At 31.9% G+C, this 7,240-nt stretch overlaps 1 protein-coding gene and 1 pseudogene across 1 annotated transcript in view; both read left to right on the top strand.

Annotated features, from left to right (window-relative positions):
* ct (homeobox protein, cut) overlaps nt 1-7,240 on the top strand; it is a 251,784-nt gene that overhangs the window by 135,168 nt on the left and 109,376 nt on the right. The gene's annotated exons all lie outside the window — the stretch shown is intronic.
* LOC148942309 (uncharacterized) lies at nt 4,404-5,461 on the top strand (annotated as a pseudogene).

Genomic DNA, 7,240 nt, shown 5'->3' with positions numbered 1-7,240 from the left:
AAGACCTGTAGACCTGTTTGTACGCAAATGACCCTGGTAACCGTACAATGCATTGAAAGTATACATTCAAACTTACGCCTAAGGCATAGATATGTATGTAAACTTTCAATTCATTGTACGGTTACTACTAATATTATTTTCAATTGGTTTAATAAAATATTTTGTTAGATCATTTTTAATTAAATTTGAGTATAAAGAATTCAGTGAGTATTCTCCTAAGTCTCTATTTAAGTAAATATTTTTATTTATTTTGAGCCTAATTTCGATTGATTCCCTGACCACCTGTTTTATCCCCAAATCACTACTAATGAGAGAAGATTTTTCAAAAAGTATTTTGTGGCTGGGATTATCAAATATAAGGCTAGCTAAAGCAGAATCAAAGGAGTTATTAGAATTATTAGCAATTAACGCTTTGTTTATGTCTTCTTTATGCTGTTGTATCCGTTTTTCTAGATTCTGATTAGTTCTGCCAACGTAATAATTGCCACAATCGCATGGTATTTGATAAACCCCTCTTTGGCGAGTAACTGGGGTTTTATCTTTACCGGAGTTTAAGAAATTTGTGATTTTAAAATTATTGGTGAAAACTAAATATAAATTGTTTTTTTTGCAAATATTTTTTTTTTTTGTGGTGATTCTTGGGATGTACGGAAGATAGATTATATTAGAGGGTTTTTCCGGAGTCTCACATTGTGAAATATCGTTGATTTTACGAAAATGTCTTTTTAGTCTACGGTTAATCGTATTATTGACAAAAGGAATGGGGTATCCGTTGCCGAAAAGAATATCTCTGATAAAATTTAATTCTGCTTTTATGTATGAATCGGAGGATATTTTCAGGGCACGGTCAATGAGAGAAGTTACAACTGCTCTTTTAACTTGTGGGGGGTGATTTGAATTTAAATGAAGATATATATTCTTTTGTGTTGGTTTTCTATAGATAGTGAAGTCAAAATTATTAGAATTACGGATAATTAGCACATCTAAAAATGGTAGTTTATTTTCAAATTCAATTTCTAGGGTAAACTGCAAATTTCTATCATAAGTATTAAGATGATCTAGGAAACCCCGAAGTTCAGTTTCCCCATAATTCCAAAGTGAAATTACGTCATCCATGTAATGACCCCAATAGACATGTGTTAAAAAATAAGAATTTAATGCCCAATTTTCAAGGTTCTCGACATAAATATTAGCCAGTAGGCCGGATAGAGCTGCTCCCATTCGTAACCCATTTATTTGTTGATAAAAGGAATGACGAAACTGAAAATACATTGAAAACTTATTACAGATTTTAACAAGATTAAATAAAACTTCACCAACAATTCCGGTCGCTGAGTCTTCGATTAAGTGATAATTTTCTTCTATTTTGATTTTTAATAATTTCTCAGAAGTAGCCACATCTATATTCGTGTACATGGAAACAATATCGAAACTGCTAATTATTGTGTTTTATGAAATACTTGTGTTATTAAGTTTTTTAACCAAATCTGCCGAATTACTGATTTAGGAATTTTGTGAATACAGTAGAGGTTTGAAAGCTGTGGAAAGCCATTTTCCAATATTGGAAGCGGGGACTTTAATACATGCTACAATTGGTGTCAATGAGATGACTCACTTAGGCAGTTGCATTAAGCTGTAAAATTTTTGGATAGACACTACCACGGGGTTAAAGCTTATCGAATAGTTGTGGGTTGAATAGCGCGGTTTGTTTCATATGCTTAAAATCATTCATACTATTATTAATAAATTTATCAGTAGGATCATGAGTGATCGGTTTATATGTACTTGTGTCTTTTAAAAGTGAAAAGATTTTGTTGTCATAGTCTGCCGTATCCATGACAACGAGTGAGTTGCTTTTGTCTGCTTTGGTTATTATAATAGATGGGTCTTTGCGGAGGTTAGATAATATTTTTATGTCGTTTAAATTTTTTCGTGTGAAAGTGGTAGGAGACTTATTCTTTTTTTGGCTATTATAAATGGTATTTATTATAAAATACCAAAATTAATAAGGGTTTTAAACAGATGGGCAGTATTTATTCAAATCGGACTCTAAAGAGGAGACTATATCCACCACGGGAACCTGTTTTGGCAGAAAAGAGAATTTTGGACCTTTTTCCAGTGTTTCGATTTCCTGGGTTTCAAATGTTCTAGAAGAGAGGTTAACCATACCGGGTCCAGGAGTGAATCTTGGAGACAAAATACGGTTTCTCATCGAAGATTCCTCTCTCAATTTTTCCAATTTTGTATAAAGTCGTTCCTTTGACAAGCGAAAATCATGGCTAAACAAATTCCTTTCTAATCTAACAACTTGAGAAAAATCAACAGTGGATAGGTTTCAAACAAAAAATTTTTTTCGAGAGATTTTCTTTCTGAGGAAATGATATGTCTTTTTTGCTTTTTGTCCTTTATAATATGGACTAAGGTTTTTAATTGTAGTATATTCGCAAATTGCCATTCTTTCCGGGTATTTAGACGTAGTTTATATCTTAAAAACTTTGGAATAAGATTTTCGTTTCTGCATGATTTTAAAAATTTTTGTTGACTAATAATATTTGCATGTTTTTTACCTAAACCAATAAAATAAAAAATATCATAGGTCAACTGCTCCCCATAAGCTAGACGCAAATATTGACGAAGACCACACTGCCTTTCCATATCAAACAAATACACTTAAAAACAATAGGGAAATTTTTTCAAGACAGTGTAATTTATACTAGTGAATATTTCGGCCCTATGTCCAAGGGCCGTCTTCAGCACAACATTAAATAAAAAAATATATATATAAAAACAAACTTACATTAAAATACGAAGTTTAAAAAACCGCTTTTAAAAAACCTTTAAAAATAGCCCTAGTATCCTTACTTCAACGAAGTTCAACCAGGACTGATAAATGAAATGACGAGAGAGGATGAGTTCATTCAAACGAAATAAAGTGAAATTATTAACTGCAAGTTTTCAGAGCTAATCTTGCTTTTTTAGCAGCTAGTCTTAAAGGCCTTTTTGTAACGGGTTCAATATTATTGTCAATTGGTTTAATAAAATATTTTGTTAGATCATTTTTAATTAAATTTGAGTATAAAGAATTCAGTGAGTATACTCCTAAGTCTCTATTTAAGGAAATATTTTTATTTATTTTGAGCCTAATTTCGATTGATTCCCGGACCACCTGTTTTATCCCCAAATCACTACTAATGAGAGAAGATTTTTCAAAAAGTATTTTGTGGCTGGGATTATCAAATATAAGGCTAGCTAAAGCAGAATCAAAGGAGTTATTAGAATTATTAGCAATTAACGCTGTGTTTATGTCTTCTTTATGCTGTTGTATCCGTTTTTCTAGATTCTGATTAGTTCTGCCAACGTAGTAATTGCCACAATCGCATGGTATTTGATAGACCCCTCTTTGGCGAGTAACTGGGGTTTTATCTTTACCGGAGTTTAAGAAATTTTTAATTTTAAAATTATTGGTGAAAACTAAATACAGATTGTTTTTTGTGCAAATATTTTTATTTTTCTGGGGATTCTTGGGATGTACGGAAGATAGATTATATTAGAGGGATTTTCCGGAGCCTCACATTGTGAAATATCGTTGATTTTACGAAAATGTCTTTTTAGTCTATGGTTAATCGTATTATTGACAAAAGGAATGGGATAACCGTTGCCAAAAAGAATATCTCTGATAAAGTTTATTTCTGCTTTTATGTATGAATCGGAGCAAATGTTCAGGGCACGGTCAATGAGAGAAGTTACAACTGCTCTTTTAACTTGTGGGGGCTGATTTGAATTAAAATGAAGATATCTATTGTTTTGTATTGGTTTTCTATAGATAGTGAAGTCAAAATTATTAGAATTACGGATAATTAGCACATCTAAAAATGGTAGTTTATTTTCAAATTCAATTTCTAGGGTAAACTGCAAATTTCTATCATAAGTATTAAGATGATCTAGGAAACCCCGAAGTTCAGTTTCCCCATAATTCCAAAGTGAAATTACGTCATCCATGTAATGACCCCAATAGACATGTGTTAAAAAATAAGAATTTAATGCCCAGTTTTCAAGGTTCTCGACATAAATATTAGCCAGTAGGCCGGATAGAGCTGCTCCCATTGGTAACCCATGTATTTGTTGATAAAAGGAATGACGAAACTGAAAATACATTGAAAACTTATTACAGATTTTAACAAGATTAAATAAAACTTCACCATCAATCCCTGTCATCAAATCTTGTTAAAATCTGTAATAAGTTTTCAATGTATTTTCAGTTTCGTCATTCCTTTTATCAACAAATAAATGGGTTACCAATGGGAGCAGCTCTATCCGGCCTACTGGCTCATATTTATGTCGAGAACCTTGAAAACTGGGCATTAAATTCTTATTTTTTAAAACATGTCTATTGGGGTCGTTACATGGATGACGTAATTTCACTTTGGAATTATGGGGAAACTGAACTTCGGGGTTTCCTAGATCATCTTAATACTTATGATAGAAAGTTTGCAGTTTACCCTAGAAATTTAATTTGAAAATAAACTACCATTTTTAGATGTGCTAATTATCCGTAATGCTAATAATTGTGACTTCACTATTTATAGAAAACCAACACAAAACAATAGATATCTTCATTTTAATTCTAATCAGCCCCCAAAAGTTAAAAGAGCAGTTGTAACTTCTCTCATTGACCGTGTCCTGAACATATGCTCCGATTCATACATAAAAGCAGAAATAAATTTTATCAAAGATATTCTTTTCGGCAACGGATACCCCATTACTTTTATCAATATTACGATTAACCGTAGATTAAAAAGACATTTGTGTAAAATCAATGATATTTCACAATGTGATGCTCTGGAAATACCTTCTAATATAATCTATCTTCCGTACATCCCAAGAATCACCACAAAAAAAAAATATTTGCACAAAAAACAATCTGTATTTAGTTTTCACCAATAATTTTAAAATCACAAATTTCTTAAACTCCGGTAAAGATAAAACCCCAGTTACTCGCCAAAGAGGGGTCTATCAAATACCATGCGATTGTGGCAATTACTACGTTGGCAGAACTAATCAGAATCTAGAAAAACGTATACACCAGCATAAAGAAGACATAGACACAGCGTTAATTGCTAATAATTCTAATAACTCGTTTGATTCTGCTTTAGCTAGCCATATATTTGATAATCCCAGCCACACAATACTTTTTGAAAAATCTTCTCTCATTAGTAGTGATTTTGGGATAAAACAGGTGGTCCGGTACTCAATCTAAATTAGGCTCAAAATAAATAAAAATATTTCCTTAAATAGAGACTTAGGAGAATACTCACTTAATTCTTTATACTCAAATTTAATTAAAAATGATCTAACAAAATATTTTATTAAACCAATTGACAATAATATTGAACCCGTTACAAAAAGGCCTTTAAGACTAGCTGCTAAAAAAGCAAGATTAGCTCTGAAAACTTGCAGTTAATAATTTCACTTTATTTCGTTTGAATGAACTCATCCTCTCTCGTCATTTTATTTATCAGTCCTGGTTGAACTTCGTTGAAGTAAGGATACTAGGGCTATTTTTAAAGGTTTTTTAAAAGCGGTTTTTTAAACTTCGTATTTTAATGTAAGTTTGTTTTTATATATTTATTTTTTTATTTAATGTTGTGCTGAAGACGGCCCTTGGACATAGGGCCGAAATACTCACTGGTATAAATTGCACTGTCTTGAAGAAAAAATTTCCCTATTGTTTTTAAGTTGTATTTGTGTGGTATGGAAAGGCAGTGTGGTCATCGTCAATATTTGCGTCTAGCTTATGGGGAGCAGTTGACCTATGATATTTTTTATTTTATTAGTTTAGGTAAAAAACATGCAAATATTATTAGTCAACAAAAATTTTTAAAATCATGCAGAAACGAAAATCTTATTCCAAAGTCTTTAAGATATAAACTACGTCTAAATACCCGGAAAGAATGGCAATTTGCTCATATACTACAATTAAAAACCTTAGTCCATATTATTAAGGACAAAAAGCAAAAAAGACATATCATTTCCTCAGAAAGAAAATCTGTCGAAAAAAATTTTTTGTTTGAAACCTGTCCACTGTTGATTTTTATCAAGTTCTTAGATTAGAAAGGAATTTGTTTAGCCATGATTTTAGCTTGTCAAATTAATGGTTTTATACAAAACTGGCAAAATTGAGTGATGAATTTTTGATGAGAAACAGTATTTATTCTTCAAGATTCACTCCTGGCCTTGTTAAACTCTCTTCTAGAACATTTGAAACCCAGGAAATCGAAACACTTGAAAAAGGTCCAAAATTCTCTTTTCTGCCAAAACAGGTTCCCGTGGTGGATATAGTCTCCTCTTTAGAGTCCGCTTTGCATAAATACTGCCCATCTGTTTCAAACCCTTATGAATTTTGGTTTTGTCTCATAAATACCCTTTATAATACCCAAAAAAAGACTACGTCTCCTCCCACTTACACACGAAAAAATTTAAACGACATAAAAATATTATCTAACCACCGCAAAGACCCATCTATTATAATAACCAAAGAAGACAAAAGCAACTCACTCGTTGTCAGGGATACGGCAGACTATGACAACAAAATCTTTTCACTTTTAAAAGACACAAGTACATATAAACCAAACACTCTTGATCCTACTGATAAATTTACTAATAATACTATAAATGAATTAAAGCACCTAAAACAGAATGGTAAAATCACACCACAATTATGCAACAAATTTTACCCCATGGTAGTTTCCGTCCAAAATTTTATGGCTTACCAAAAGTGCATAAACAAGGTATTCCCCTAAGACCTATTGTAGCATGTACTAAAGCCCCCGCTTCCAATATTGGAAAATGGCTTTGCACAGCTTTCAAACCTTTACTGTATTCACAAAATTCCTACATCAGTAATTCGGCAGATTTGGTTAAAAAACTTAATAACACAAGTATTTAAGAAAACACAGTAATTAGTAGTTTTGAAATTGTTTCCATGTACACAAATATAGATGTGGCTACTTCTGAGCAATTATTAAAAACCAAAATAGAGGAAAATTATCACTTAATCGAAGACTCAGTGAAAGGGATTGATGGTGAAGTTTTATTTAATCTTGTTAAAATCTGTAATAAGTTTTCAATGTATTTTCAGTTTCGTGATTCCTTTTATCAACAAATAAATGGGTTACGAATGGGAGCAGCTCTATCCGGCCTACTGGCTATTATTTATGTCGAGAACCTTGAAAATTGGGCA

Source organism: Artemia sp. Qi Xiang Cuo, chromosome 17 (genome assembly GCF_049724085.1).
Source record: "Artemia sp. Qi Xiang Cuo chromosome 17, ASM4972408v1, whole genome shotgun sequence".
NCBI classification, from domain to species: domain Eukaryota; kingdom Metazoa; phylum Arthropoda; class Branchiopoda; order Anostraca; family Artemiidae; genus Artemia; species Artemia sp. Qi Xiang Cuo.
The sequence above is the reverse complement of the archived record's forward strand: the minus strand, read 5'-3'. Positions and strand labels throughout refer to the sequence as shown.